The 16,474-nt window shown below is 40.9% G+C and overlaps 1 protein-coding gene across 2 annotated transcripts in view; it reads right to left on the bottom strand.

Moving 5' to 3' along the window:
• Nucleotides 1–16,474, bottom strand: part of LOC307028368 (talin-2) — a 97,520-nt gene that overhangs the window by 73,845 nt on the left and 7,201 nt on the right. For both annotated transcript variants that reach the window (XM_079663322.1, XM_079663321.1), the window contains exon 2: nucleotides 491–537. The gene's annotated coding sequence lies outside the window, so the exon portion shown is untranslated. The remainder of the gene's footprint in view (nucleotides 1–490; nucleotides 538–16,474) is intronic.

Below are 16,474 nucleotides of genomic sequence, written 5' to 3' on the forward strand. Positions count from 1 at the left end.
CCACAGTAACATAGGCATAGCTACATCACTACAATAACTGGTGTTTGGAGGAACACCAGAAAAGAGGAGGTTTGATGGACTCCAAGTATATTCCAATATTCAAAGTGCAATGTCTCTGTTACAACCCTTTATGATTTCACAGTATAATCACATTCAATGAAAAGCCACATCACATGTTTTCTGCCTCTTCTCTTTCATGCGTAATTGTGGTTTCACACCTTCTGTAGTGCTGAGAACACACACACACACACACACACACACACACACACACACACACACACACACACACACACACACACACACACACACACACACACACACACACACACACACACACACACACACACACACACACACACACACACACACACACACACACACACACACACACACACACACACACACACACACACACACACACACACACACACACACACACACACACACACACACACACACACACAGCAGGACTCTATTATCAGCTTCTTACCTTATGCTGAGGGGAATGCAGCCTGCGATGTATGCTGATCTTCACAGCTAAAAAGACAAATGATAGACATGTGAGACAAATGCACAAAATCTGTGGTTAAAGATTCAAATAGAAAATTATTACACATCTAAATATGTAAGAAATAGATTTGACATAGGAGTGTTGCTGCTCTGTAGAGATCTCAAGGCACCAAATGCAGCACTTATATATTTTTGTAGAAGGCTATGCCATGTGTGGCAGGACATGAAGATAACTTAAGGCAGAACAAAATGGAGATATGCAAATTAATTCGAATTTTGCTGTCAGAAAATAGAAAGACAATTATAGCTGGTTAAGTGGATAACTGGAGATTCAAAAAGCATGACATCAAACACAAAGAGAATCGCAGTTCAGCTGCTTCCTAGATGCACATGTTTTTTTGTTTTTTTTAAACAGCCTGGAACAAGCAAGTATAGGAGGAATACAAATCGCAGTGAAAAAGCATAACAGAATTGCAAAGTCAATATTATCAACACAAACTACACTGAACATATCCAACTTGTTATTGCTGGTTAAACATATATTATCTGTCCTGCTTGGTGAAGGCTGAGGCAAATATTTGCTCTGAGATTTTCTTGAAATAGTTTTGTACAGAATTGATATCAAGGTCGCTCAGGACATTTTTTTGTTGATCATATCGGCTACATTCAGCCGGCTCAAACTCAAATCCTTTGCTTATTGTTAGTTCTTTGCATATGGCAGCTTTCAAAAACAACCCACTGCGCTTCAAAAGAAAAATCCTTGCCCAAGCAACAGATAATAAACAGCCCTAAAAACTTTAATTAAATGTTTTCCTCTTCTGATAAGAGCAGAATGTTTTGGGTTAAAGATCGGCAATTTCACGCCAACGCTGGATATTCCATAACCTAACACACAATTGAAATGGCTGCTGGTGGATTTATTTGATCAGAAACGATGGAAACAACTGCTCATTTTTGAACGTTTCCTTTGTGTTATCAGCCATCCCTCACCACAACAATGTACTTGCAACCCTGGAGAAAACTTTAAGAAGGCTTACACAAAGCTGCATTACAGCTGCAGAAAACACACTGCTCTCCTTAGATGCGGACTATATAGCTACATCAGTTCAACATTGGGTCAAATGTGGGGCTTCAAATTGTAAATATATTTTGTGCTGGAAAAAAATCTATGGCAAGAATTAATCCAACAGCAACACATTATTCGTATGATTCAAATGTCAAATAGTTGTATGAGATTTGTAACAAACAATATTGGAAACATTCAACAATGATAAAAGTAATAAGAAGTGCTTGCAACTTTTGCAGGATTGTGACTCTGGTCCATTAATTGCCAACTATGGCTTGTTTTAGAAAACACACCCACCATTCTGTTGGTCTTTTTAAAAAGCATGACGACACAGTCCACTCTGTGGCTGATAGTAAAGGAAACGTTAACCAGCCAAGAGTTCATTATATAGTATTAGTTATTAATTATTATATGATTAATAATATACATTTAGTCATCAAAGCCAGAAAAAGCGAAAGATGATATACCTTTCACTTTTACTTATTAAGACGTTGTTTGTGTCTTTGTGTTTTAGCTATTCAAAACCACAGCTCTTGCTCGTTAAAATCATCCAGTTTCCTAAATCTAACACACAATGTTGTTATATTTCTACAAGCTAGTAAAATGAGGTCTACTCCATTTAGTAGTGCAGTGGAAAAAACAACAGTATAAATTCGACATGATCTGCAGTGAGTTTGTTTTGGGGCATTTTGCGGAAGTTTACATTTCCAAATTCTCTGGACTGAAATTATTCTTAGCAACACATCTACAATGTTTTACAATATTCACAATGCAGTATAATGCTTACATAGACTCACTGATATGGGCTGCAGCCACTACACCGACAGGCTGATGGGGGACAAGTGAGAGACACTCAAGCTAGATGATTTGAGGGAAGAGCATCACACTGCAGGCTCTCACTGTTTCCAGGTCCTATATCCCTTGGGAGGTTTTGCATGCACTGCACTTATACCAACCCTTACAAACACACTCAATATGACTGTGCTGTAAACAATGACCTATAGGCAGGTGGTTTGCTTTCACACAAAGCATACTGTAGGTGTGATAGGATTTAGAATATAGACAAAAGCAAATTCCGAACTATGTAATGTGAGAGGCTCAAATCCAAACAGCTGCATTGTGATGAAAGGAAACATTGGCCTGAGATTATAACCGCTGTTAACCATCTTGTTCAGACTTCTGAGGACCTGCTTTCACACCAGACCCCCCCCAGCTTTAGCTCAGGCAGCTAGCAGTAACAACCTGTGTCATTGACCTGCTAACTTTTGCAGGAAAATGTTTTAGGTTTATTATTGGGAGGCAACAATTTAAAATAGTGCCTCCTTTTTTGTAATTCCATTAAGGTTAACCAATTATGTTTCAACTCGGAGAAAAATAGTTGAAGGCGAAATGTTGAGGAAGGATCCTTAAACAAGGTTAGACACAAGATAGACAGCTATTAAAAAGGATGAAATCCAACACAATAGATATTTTGTTTTTCTTCTTTGGAAAACCTATTTTTTCACTTTTTTTAAGCAGTAGTTCTCCACTGTACCCAGAATTGAGTGAGCTGGTAATGGTATACTTTCAATTTTATTTTAAAGACAACCAAAAAGGACATTTTAAGGAACCTGTTTGGCAAAGATCTGTGATTCTGTTTAGCTCCAACAATTATACGATGTTTATATAATAATAATACTGCATAATAATAGGCGGTTATTAAAAGGTGGCAAATAACAGGGCCTCATATTAGGCTATGATAAACCCACTTCAAAACATCAGATGGAAACTTTCTCACAGATCAAACGACACAATAGGGAAGGGGTCTCTGCGAAGAGCTAAAAATAATGTGACAGAGAAACGCTAAGCCTTTTGCCTCCTGGAAAATAAACCACCCGAATCAAACCAAACACACTAGAGGAGAGAGAAACCTTATCTCACACAAGTTAAGAGACATTTGCATTCCTGTAATTGTCTTCTCTTAGCCTAGGGAGGAATGCTCTGAGCAAAATGTTAATATGCTAAGTTCAGGGAACACCCAGCGGGGGTCTGAGACAGCTCTGACTACAGTAACATTGTGCTATAAATTGAAATGAACTCTCAGTATATCTTATATATATGGATTAACTGTTGTCAAATCTGTACAGACCAAAAAATGAACATGAAATAAGCCTGGTCAAAAATAGAATAAGACGGGAAACACCTCTGGTCCCCTGGGGTTTCCAGAGGTGGGGCGCAGGGGCACATCGCCACTGGCAATCTTGAGCAACACAATGCCACTGGAGACTTCATTGTTCCGTCCTGCAATTTCATTAATCACACACTGCAGAGGAGGACAAATGGGGAGAGGTCAGACAATACGGAGCCTGCCTGAGAAACACCTCGCTCCAGTCCCAAAAACGAGGCTGTTAATAAAGCTCCCCACTATGACTTCTCAATATCTCACACAATCAACACAGCTGGATTATTACACAAAGGTCGAGGTGGTGAATCAGGTTGTATTGTTATATACCCGTGTGTGTGTGTGTGTGTGTGTGTGTGTGTGTGTGTGTGTGTGTGTGTGTGTGTGTGTGTGTGTGTGTGTGTGTGTGTGTGTGTGTGTGTGTGTGTGTGTGTTAGGTGAAAGTAATAATAAGCAAAAGCCATGAATCTGAATTCGCCATTAACCTGATTTATTGCGCTAACAGTTGTTGTTGTGACTGATCTCTGCTATAACTAATGGGGACTGGGGGCTAAGTGACTAGCTGTAGGCTACCTTAAAGAACAATGGCAGCTGCTCACTGAGGGGAATGCATTACTCATCCCCATCTCCCCCCGAAAGTTTGAAAAGACTTGCAAAAACGACCTTTGTTGCTGAGAGTAAAATGAGAAGATGGATTCTCCTTCAGCTGTCCATTAAATATGAAGTTAAAACCCAGGAGAAAGATACCATAGCTTAGCATTAAGAGGCAAGGAATGAAACCAGGTTTGTCAAAAGATTAAACAGTATCCAGCTAACCACAATATGCCATTACTGTTTGTTGATTTTTACGTATATATAAATGCAACATCTTAGTGAGATTTACTAAGCTTTTCCTTTGTATCTTTGGACAGAGCTACACTAGCCATTTCAAGTCCTCATGCTAAGCTATCATAGCTAAGTATCAAATGCAAAGACATGAGAGTGTTGGCATCAAACTTTTGATAAGATACCAAATAAGTGTTTCTAAAAATGTCCAAATCAAAACCAATTTTCAAACTGACGCACAACAGCATCAGGGGAAATCCCGTGTCTCACCAAGGCAGAATACATTTTAGTTGCATTTTGTTCTCAAGTCAATTGAAGCTTATAATCACCCTAAGTCCATCAAAAATGTGGATCTAGTCAATACTCCTTAATTTAGTACACATTAGTATGAGAACCGGCTCAGAGAAGTCATTCTGCGGGAACATAACTGTTGGGACCATGTCCTTGGGCATTACAAATGTAGCATCAAGCTTAATACAACCATTTCATCAACACACCTCATTCTTCAGCTTCTATGCACTGCATCAAGGAAAATCAACAGTGAAAGCCATTAAACCCTCAATATGCAGACAACGTGTACCTTTCTTTGCAACACGTCTAAACCACAAGAAGGACTGAAAAACCCTTTCCGGGAAACGGGGTCAACTTCGAGGCGACGTTCCTTTCCAAATCTCTTTAGCAAGGGATTAAAAGTCCTAAATCATGGCAAACATCACAGCTCAGCCTCGCAGCACATACTGATGAAAGCCTGCTAAATAATTATCCGGTGTCTTCCACCGATCGCATGGATAAGTAGAAGTCGCAGAGGTGCAATTAACTAAATGGGTGTATGGGATCTGGACTTAATAAATGCAAGTGTGTGTGTGTGGGGGGGGGGGTGATTGACCCACCCATGTCTGCCTGGAAGCCACTGAGAACTGCACTCATATAGAGCATTTTAGCCCCTAGATACATTTGACTTACAGAAAAATAAAGATAGAAAAAAGCATCCACACCAACTATTATGATGTACGTAATGTTTGGGGAAAATACCACTTATGTCACCCCAACCCACTCTTCAGCAGAGCCCAGCAGTGCACCACTCCCAATAACAACTCTTATAAACTCCATATACACAAACCATCTGCTCTCGCTGTGTGTGTGTGTGTGTGTGTGTGTGTGTGTGTGTGTGTGTGTGTGTGTGTGTGTGTGTGTGTGTGTGTGTGTATAAGTAAGCAATATATTTACAACAGCAATGCAGACTGTGGGGAACGGAGTCCTGCAGCAATGAAAGCATCCTGCATTAGGAATGTGCGTGATTTACCAGAAATGAAATCAGAAAGGATTTAGCAGAAAGGAAATAGTCCTTCAAATATATTTTACCCCAGACCTAAAATATGGAGTGTGGACTGCTACTTGGAGAGGTCCCAGTTCACCTCCTGCACTGCCGTGGTGCCCTTGAGCAAGGCACCGGACAACCCCCACCCCCATTGCTCCCCGGGCGCTGTACAATAGCTGCCCACTGCTCCTAGTACTAGACTCCTGGTACTAGGATGGGTTAAATGCAGAGAACACATGTCACTGTGTGTGCTGTGTGCTCTGCACGTGTGACTGACCATTACAGAGGGTTTCATCCCTCCGATTCGATCTATTCAATGACCTGGAAAACAGGGAATATCGATGATGTTTTCATGTTTGGTTTGATCAATACGGAATGCCAACTGAGGCAAAAGGAAACATCTTTCGAGGCAACAATCCACACAGTTAGTTTAGTTTTATACATTGTATTTTGGAGATGTACAGCTCAGATAAGAAGGTATTTTGCAATGTCCCCGATAAAATATCCCAAAATGTGCGCAAGATGCAACCTTTATATTTAAACCGATTACTACATTTGGGCATATCCTCCCTTCTGAAAAGTTATAATATTATACATGCAATTTCTGCTTTACAAAAATACTACAATGATTGAATCGATTATTATAGCAAGTATAGAGAAAATAGTTTTTGTTGATTGATTAGAATAATTTAAAGTATATATTAATATATTACAAGAATACATATACACTCAATTACCCTATACGCAAACCGCAGCCTACACATTACACTTGTCAATACCCAAATACAGTGCAACAAACATAGGTGCACGCACGGGTCTTACAAAAAGATATTTAAGGTGACTCGCAGATTAAAGAATTAGTAAAAATTCCCTGAGCCTCATCTATAACTCTTTGGAGTTTGCAGTCTCTTTCATGAGGTTTTTTTTTCCCTTTTTTAGGGGGGGGGGGGGGGGGGGGGGGAGTTGATGACATCTGGAGAACAGCTGTTGTTTCGGAGCACACACACAAACAGACACACATATTTCTTGCTTGGCCTCCCCAGCAGAGGTTAAGGGGTCAGGAGCCCTGTTTCTGGGTGCATCATTTAATCTGGTCTAGGTGTAGACAATCCCTGGAAATCAAACACCACGCAGCCACATTTACACACAGAAACACAGCACTAAGTTATCCACCTCACCACTCTTCTCTCCCCACATCCCCCCCTCCCATGAACCTCTCCATCACTGTCACCCTACTTTGCCACACACACACACACACACACACACACACACACACACACACACACACACACACACACACACACACACACACACACACACACACACACACACACACACACACACACACACACACACACACACACACACACACACACACACACACACACACACACACACACACACACACACACACACACACACACACACACACACACACCTCTTATATACAAGGCAACTATTCCAACCCTCTCTGGGGAGGGTAGAGATTCTCAATGATTAGTCCTGCCCTTCCACAGAAAAAGGGGGGGTGGGGGGGGGGGGTTAAAACTAATTTAATTACACAGACCCTCAGCTCTCTTCAAGCCGACTCCCAGTTCCATGAATGGAATCAAACCCACCCAGCCAAGTTGGGGGGTGGGAGTAGAGGGGCCACAATGCGTTTACATTTGTTTTACACTTTTTCAGCTTGGGAAAGGGCCCCCTGTTTAGGTGTGCATGTATTTGTGTGTCCTATCGCCTCTATAGGCTAAAAACTGTACTACACTGAACTAATGCGAGACAAAATTAAGCCAGACGGGCTAAATGACAATATGTAAAAAGGTAAAAACCACCAATTATCAAGGTTCGCTTGAAGAGACAGCAATCCAGTGACCAATGCCAAAATTCAGTATGAAACATGTTTTTATTTTCTTGACAACTTATTTTTTACACCCCAAGGTTAGGAGAGGCTGGTATAGGCATAAACCCTGAGTGCTAAAATGCAGTATGAGTATTTGAGGCAACGGAGACTGGAGTTTCAAGACAGAGGGCAAAAGGCAACACATCATTGGAAATGAGGGGATTATACGAGCTGTTCCTTACAGCCTTAAACACATTCCCATACCATTTCAAGTGATAGCTTTCTGAAGTCTACATTCTGCAGTAATAGTCCTAGGAAATTGCATTCACAATGTTCTCTTCCTCTGTAGCAGTAAATGAAATGACAGCAAGTCTGCCCAGCATACCATCCTCTTAACAGCCTCTATAGAGAACGGCAAAAGCATAAAGCTGAGAATGAATGTGTAACAAAAAGACTGCATTTGGAATTGAAATGAACTCATTAACCATTGAAAGAGCTTATATAGTTCTAATGTGCCCCTTCTATAAGATACATCAGCAGGATTTTGAGAGGGTAATCAATTCTACTCGCCATTAAGATTATAGTTTCCTACCTAAATGTTTTGTTCATAATACTTCCTTTTATTTTGTACTTATTAACCAGCGAAGGTCTACGAGTAAAAAGCTTCCATGGAGAATTCCCTTGAAATGTTTCGTCCTACAAAGACCTCCCCCAATGTTTCTGTCTGACCATCCTGCTTGTGTTGACACCAGCTGCCGAACAGTTGTGCCATTGCAGAACAGCTTGAATCAAATCTCACTTTTGATCGCCATGGCGTGATGGATATTATTACACCATGGTCATTTTGCATGAACCCCCACTTATACCACCTTCAATCTCAACATGGATGTGAAATCAAATTGTGTAAAAGAAGTTGTCTTCTATACTCTTATTGTGCACTTAGGGAACATATAGTCGTGTACATCAGTTGAGCTTCTGAGATCTGTATGTACACCATTACTGCTGATAAAAGCCCAACAACAACAACACAAAGGTTGGGTCACCGGAGATGACATCACAACAGGTGAAAATCTTGACTGAGGGACTTTAGATAGAACCTTTCTATACACAATTAATCATATTTTTCTTTTACCAAAACATTAGGTTGCCTCTTTTAGTGGAGTTGTATTATATAACATATGTGCTGCTGATGTCCTCACTCTTAAACCTATCTTAACAAACGAGCCATAAAAAAGGCATAGGCAGCCACAGAGGAGAGTACATCATTTTGTAGATACAATAAATCCTCAAAGTCCATTTTAAAAAGGCAGAGTCTCAGTCTGGCGGTGCTGCAGATTATGACAGCCCGGCCCTCTTCATGAGCCACCAACCTTAATCTTCTTTTGCATCTCAGCCGCAGAGATATGGCAGTCCTCTAATCCGCTCATTGGGCGGACAACTGTGAGCAGACGTTTAACTGTCTGCCTCTGAAGCCTCCGAAACCCAATTTAGTCAACAGCTATATGGATTGACATACATTAGAATTAGCATAAGCACTTTTCTTTCATTTCTTATCTTTTCCATTAGAAGTGTTTGCAGTCGAAGCTGTTTTTCATAGATGAGTGTCTTTCTAAGTTTTACACTATCTGAACACAGTTTTGAATAGTCAACTGCATTCCCAAGGCAAATTAACGCCGTAACAATTCCAGGCAGGTAAGCCGAACATCAGGCAGGAGAACTGAATAAAAAGCCGGTTGGTGGCTGCGCAAAGGCTCGGGGACACTAGAGGAGAAGAACATGACACGGGAGGTGAACTACCTTACAGGGCTTTGGCTGCCTATTGTGGGGGGACAATCCAGCGACTCCAAGCCCGTTTTTGTTCATGCTGTCTGCGAAGTGAAAGCTTGGCCCCTAGCGTGTCAGTTCTATTGTTAGGAGCAGGCAGGAGCCGCTCCCCATTCACCTCACACACATTAAATACTTTGAATTGTTTGGAGGGTCAAATGGCAATGGCAGGCACACATGCTCAAGAATGTGCACACACACACACACACATCTCTTGCTTTTAAGATTAGGGCTGCACAAATGCTAGACATCTTATCAAAAGTGCAACAGGGGTTATTGAAATATCCAAACAGTAAGGCTAAATATGTGAAAATATCTGAACATTACAAACTAACTTGCCTTCTAAAGACACTCAGATAAAGCTAAATTAAGGCCAGGTGATCTATTTCCAGCAGACACAAATCGTGCACGAGAAGATACCCAGACGGACGCAATGAACATAATTCAACAATTTGAGCAGGTGGTGTAAATATTCTGTCCATCAATACACCTCCCTACATCCATTTACCAGATGTGTGTGCGCTGATTTACAACCCACAGCCACACAACCTGTGTCACTTCATCCCTGTGACTGGGTTGCAGCCGAGGTGTTGACATGCTTGCTAGCCTCGGGGTTGAGGAGAGAACTTGCAGGTGGTGAAAGAGAGATAGGTGTGAGAGAGGGAGAGATTCGGGAAGCAGAAAAAAAAAGAAGCGAGTGAGATCATGGGAACTCGTGGTGGTGGATTGAGCTGAAGTTTGGGGGGGGGTGGAGTAGATGTGGGAGGTGGGGGACGACTGCTACTGTTTTTCTGCTGGGTCGGCAGAGTGGGGCTGATTCCATTGACGGCTTATCTTACTGCAGGAATACCACAACCGCACCAAATGGACAGAAGGGAAGGAGACCGGCACTATGAATTCAATGCGTGCTGCATACTGATAACAACATTTTTATAAAGAATGATATTAAAAAGGAAGGAGTTTTCGTAGCCAAAACGCTGCTCAATTGCTTTTCTTTTAAACAAAGTGTATGACCGATATGCTCTATGCTTTAAGGTTGTTATACACTTTCCCATCATACAAACCAAAACAAAAACAATGAGCTAAGGGGAACTTTGAGTGATAATTATCTGGTGGGTTTATTTCAAAAGGCAACTCCTTTCGCAAATAGTGATTCAAACACTATTAATTATAGACGGTAATGAAGATAAGAGAGCATCATTCATCTCATTTAACTCTCTGGGAAAAAGCAAATTAAGATAATATGTCCACCTGTCTATTAACACCTATAAATACAGCATGCCAATCCCTAAAAGTAAACATAAAACAAGTGTGTGAGTGTGAGTGTGAGTGTGTGTGTGTGTGTGCGTGTGTGTGTTTACTTTTGCCCATTAAACAGCCAGAGAAACTCACTTGCACATCTAACATCGCAGGCATGTCTTGCTTCATCGGTGCCCCCATCCCATATGACCCCTCTGCCTCACAGTCCCACACAGGGCACTGCCTTAATACAATTAATCTGCCACTCATCAGTCATCCTCTCATTGCAATACTACTGTGCTTCATCACATTGCAGTCCACTTAAAAACACCTGCAAGGGCTCAAGGAAAGTTCTGGAATGCTTGGCAGTCCAAAAGCTCATTTGGATGCCCGGTTGCTCAGGAGTGCTCACCTGCTCCCACAGCTGCATACAAGTCAAATGCTAGGCAGCACAGTCATCAGATCTCCAATCAGGGAACAAGCTGCACTTAATAAGGGGAAACCGATCAAAAACTAAAGTCCCATTTCCCATCTGCCACTTGTAAATGGCATTTGAATCCATCATCCTAGCAAAGAATGCTGCCAATTCAAAATCAGCAGCACTGAGTGTCTGCATGATCAATCGCTGAAGAGTGGCCAGCAATGAATGTCCCACCTGGTGTTTGCCTGTCAGCCTTACAAACACAGATCATGTTGCAGCAAATTGAGATGTCAGACTTTAACTATACAAGTGACAACAGAAAACTCTGCCCTCACATCATTCAGTTGTGTTGTTCAGGAGGTGAGGGATGGAAAAAGGTTTCCCCCCCCCCCCCCAAGTTATTTCCCTGAGGGTATGCACTGCACCAGGGAGATAAGTAACCCAACTGAGGACAAGGCTGGCATTCTACCCCGAGTCCAAAACACAAAAACGCCCGAGTCCTCCTAAAGAGAGGAATCTGACAATGCGGTATTTGTCTGGTTGCCAGCTGGAGAACAAGCTCCCCATAGACACGTGGATATGAAACACTGCACACCAACTTTAAGCTTAGAAGATTACTATAAACAATCGTATTTTAAAAATTGGAAGAGCAGAAAAGACTGATGTTGGATTATCTCAATTAAATTCAAACTGGGACAGAAGCGACAATATAACATAGGAATAAAGCCTGGTGCTTATGGAGCATCAAATCCCATGCTCTTCATTAATCCTACAAAAAGAAAAAATACCAACAAGTTAAAAGGTAAAGTATTTAACAGCATGCAGTCATGTAAAGTGCGATGAACAATCTCATTAGAAACTCTGCAGTTGTGCTGATTATACAAAGCTGGCACCTGAATCCAAGTATCATGAATAAGCACCACACCAACCAAACAACAACTGTACTTTAATAAACCTAAGCCTTGGTAATGAGTTATTATATTCTGTCTATAGACAGATGTTCTCATTTGAGTTCTTAAAAGTCGAGAGACCATATGGTTATAGAAATAAATAAATTGTCCTCCCCACTGTCACATCAAACCCACTGAACACATATCTCTAAAGAAACAGGAGGACTGGACATTTATTCATTTACACCCAGTTAGCCCCTTCAACATTAATACAGTCACAGACAGCTGGCACCTGAAAGAACCAACATGCAACCGTACACCCTAGCAACTATCTTAAGTGATTGGCTCCATTTACTCACCTTCTTATTCATGTGAACTAGCAGGGCATAAGGAAAACATTTCATTTAAGCCGTTAAAATGTTGTATTGGCTGGCATCACGTGTAGGTTTCATTACTTAAAACCAAGAAATACATATTACTAAACTACTATTGGTTTACTTCCATAGACTCTATAAAATAAAAGGGTTTTATCGCACTACCGTCACAGTTAATTAGTGGACTGTCTATTTGAAGAATTTAGTTGGAAATTTTGGCCGTCGCCATCTTGGTTTTTGGCCGTCATCTTCTTGATTTTCTTGAATTAGGAGTGACACAAGAGGGAGGGGGGGGGCTGATGCTGCTTTCCAGACAAAATAGGAGTTTGGATTTTTGCAGTTTCAAACTTAACGCATTCCAGGTGCATTGACATCAAGAAAAACATGTCTGACCACGATGTATGTAATGTAGACAACATTAAACTCTCAGCAGTTCCACTTCCTTTCCTTTATAATGTTAACAGGAACACAACTTAGTGTTAAGAAGTTTATTTTCAGATATTGATTACTGTACCATTCTAAAACATGGGCGACATTATTTAATATCAATTTGCACCGTACTCGCTGCCTTCTGGCTTTTCATTGGCAGGTATAAGACACTTTTTAGGACCAAATCATGCTACGTTTTTTCACTACAAGTCAAGCTAGCAGCAGGTGGATTGCCTCTCTTCAAAAATCTCCACTGCTCATAACTTGACAGTGTCGACGAGACAAAGTCAATGGTAGCCAGCTAATGCAACCACTGCATCTTTGTGGCTAGCTGGATTAGCACACAGTCCATAGCACAGTGCACAGATAAAGGCTATTTACAGCCACTTGATCAACACCAAGCTTTCCACATGTAATTTAAGCCAGCTGGCACACTCATAACACTGCCTTAAAAAAGAAGCTATGTTTACAGCTCTACATAGCAGAGTACACTCAGTTTGAGTGTTGTTTCGTCTTCTTCTTTCTGTCCCCATGTTGTACTCTGAGAGGCCTGGCAGCACTCCCATGTACTCTCCCTTAACTAATAAACAAAGAATGGTTTCCCTTATATAGCTCTATTCAAACTGCACAACCTCCACAAGCAACATCAGAGGCTTGCAGGGAGCTGGGGAGGGCAAGCGAGTCTGTTTCAGAGTGAGATTTCGGCCAAGGGCAAGGAGCACTGACAGTATAATTGTGTAACATGTCATACATTAAGAGCCACTTAAAGTGCTATTTCTGGTCCATCCAAGCTGGATATCTTTGAGAGGGTTGCAAAATGAAACACATCGATCCTACAATACTAAGTCACATATCAAGAAAAGGGAGCTAGAGGGTGAAAAGAGAAAACCATTAGTTCAAGGGCCATGATAATACATGATAGATGAGGCCTTTTCAACTGGTTGTGGTCAAGTGTCACCATGTGTGATGATGCCATTTTGTCAACATGTACTTTGTACTGATAGCTTGTATGACAAAAGAGATAACTCCATACTGATCTCTCTGAATAAAACAAGACAATCATGAAGCATAAGAATAATGCAAAAAGACAAAAGAACAGCCAAGCATTTGTCAGATCTGTCCTGTCAGTTTTGTATTATTAAAGCAAACACTGAAACCCTACTGAACTGTCAGAGAAATAATACTTTGTACAGAAAGTATTACACTTACCATACACAATCATCAGACAAAATAATCGCCTGTCAAACTAAAAGAGTCTTGAAATCTGATGACACAATTGATCATTTGGGGAGTACTAAACAGCTTTTGAAAACAGCCGTGTAACAATATCCTCTGACTTTTCACAGTCACAAAATAACCTGAGTTATGCTGTGTTATCTCAGCCTGGGCTTGGAGACTACAGCTGTGCCTCAATTCACGTTCTTTGGTAATTACACTTGCTATTTTGAGCGCATAAGTGCGTTAACACTAAGAATGCTAAATGCATTTCACCATGAGCACCCGAACCATCCTCACCTTCGATGTCCGCCATCTTGGCAAGGTAGTAGGGGAATGATCAGAAACAGTTGTGGTTGGTCTGGTGAACGCCACATTTTTCAAGATACGTTATTGTCATATGTACAGTATAAGGGGCAAATGCAATGTACAATGTCATTGTTACGCTCAGCTTGCCACACCTAAGTATTATACAAATGTAGTTTGGTATGTACTTTTGCACTAAACCATCCGTCATTATATTGGGTTAATTTGGCAGTCTTTATTGATTTAGTATACCGGCGCAAAAAATAATGTGAATTATCAAAGTGTGAATGTTGTTTATGGTGAGTGCACAATAGCCATGTTTGATTTGTCTACCTAAGTAAGTACATAGTGTACACAGTGTACTAGATGGAAGTGTACTAACTATGGAAAATATTCAAATTTGGACACAGGATTAAGGCTTTTAAATTGAAAACTTGTTTTAAAAAGAGGTAGCTTAAGGTATAGGAGACATGGTTGTTTACCAGAAAGGGAGGGTGTGTTTTAGCTCTCTTAGCTTTTAGATCTCTGTAAAGACGGTTACATGTCATTTAGATTATTCTTTGCGATAGTGATGCAGAATTTTTTTTCTATTTTAAACAAAAATCCAATATGATGGTGTATTTTCTGCTAACCTTCTCCCAAATATTGGCTGCTGATATATACAACATAGTCAAATTAATAACTTTATTTTGGGGTGTGGTTCTCTGTTGTTTGATATGCCATTAGAGATTGTTCACAAGATAAATGATTAGCCCAAAACAAAAATGTTGGTAATTAATTGGAGGGCATTTTCATCCAGTATAAATTGTGCAAAAAAATTAAGGATTCTGACAAGGGGTTCATCACACGGGTATTCACATATCCAGAATACTAAGTCCTTTCTATTCTGCGACTCTGGGATCGTCTCAGCCCCTCTGCCGGCAGGGTGGCCTTATTCAGCGGGATCACTCCCCATGCAAGTTAGCTACCAAACATTTGTAGCAAGAATTTATCCTTATGAGAAAACCAAGAATAGATGGCCCAGGCTGCGGGAGGGCTGAGGAGGAGCAGAGGGGTGGGATACATTTCCAGCACTCCCAGAATGTTCACTCACCGCTCAACAAAGCTCAGATCCACAGTCACTTCCTGGCGAATTCCAACACAGGATTATTTTCCCAGTCCACAGCGTCGCAGAGACAAAAATAATTTGATGAGTGATACAAATGTGGAAATTTGTCAACAAAAAAACAAACATGTTGAGTAATGAGAACACCATTTGTTCGTGACAAATGTGACAGCCAACTGCTGAAGAGTCTTCAAAGCAGAGGAAAACTAAGATGCAGTCATGCTTGCGCTCACCTTTAAAATACAGGGTGGGAGCTCTGGCCTTCATTGGCGGAATCATCAAAGCTATATGCGCTCAATTCAGATCAAATTTATATCCCGTCTTGTTTAAATGCCAAGTTATAATTTTCTCCTCTACTGCACAGATATTATTTTAGACTGCACACGGGTTGCAGGATTTAGAGAAATAATCTAATTGCGATTTTTCTGACAGATATTGCGATTCCATTTGCGATATTTGTTTTTAAGCGACCCAACAGAAGTTTATTGTAAAATGAGGCCATATCTCCGGCTAGCAAGTTCGCATCAACATGCTCCCGTCTCTAGCACCCCCGCAGCCCCGCAGCCCGAGCTACGAATGAAAGAACTAAACTTACATGAAACTTCCGTTGGGTTGCTTTAAAGTCAAGCTTCAGTTTAAGATTCACCCTGTAATAGAAACATGTGATGGAGCATTACTAACCTGAGTCAGATAGTTTGTTTCACCAAACCATCTAGGAAAGCTCCATTGGAAGCCATTTGGGAAAGGGCAGGCACTTTCAAAAATACTTGGCAGGTGATTGGATCAATCTGTCTATCACCTTCTATCATGGGCCACTTCTGATTGGTTAACAATGGCTGGTACATGTGGAGCACAGCACTTCTGATTGGTGTGGATGACTGACACACAAGAAGAAAAAGAAGAAAAAAAAGATTAAAAAAGAAAAATAAATCGCAGGCTTTGCAATTTCAT

Source organism: Notothenia rossii (genome assembly GCF_949606895.1).
Source record: "Notothenia rossii genome assembly, chromosome: 2".
Taxonomy (NCBI): Eukaryota; Metazoa; Chordata; class Actinopteri; order Perciformes; family Nototheniidae; genus Notothenia; species Notothenia rossii.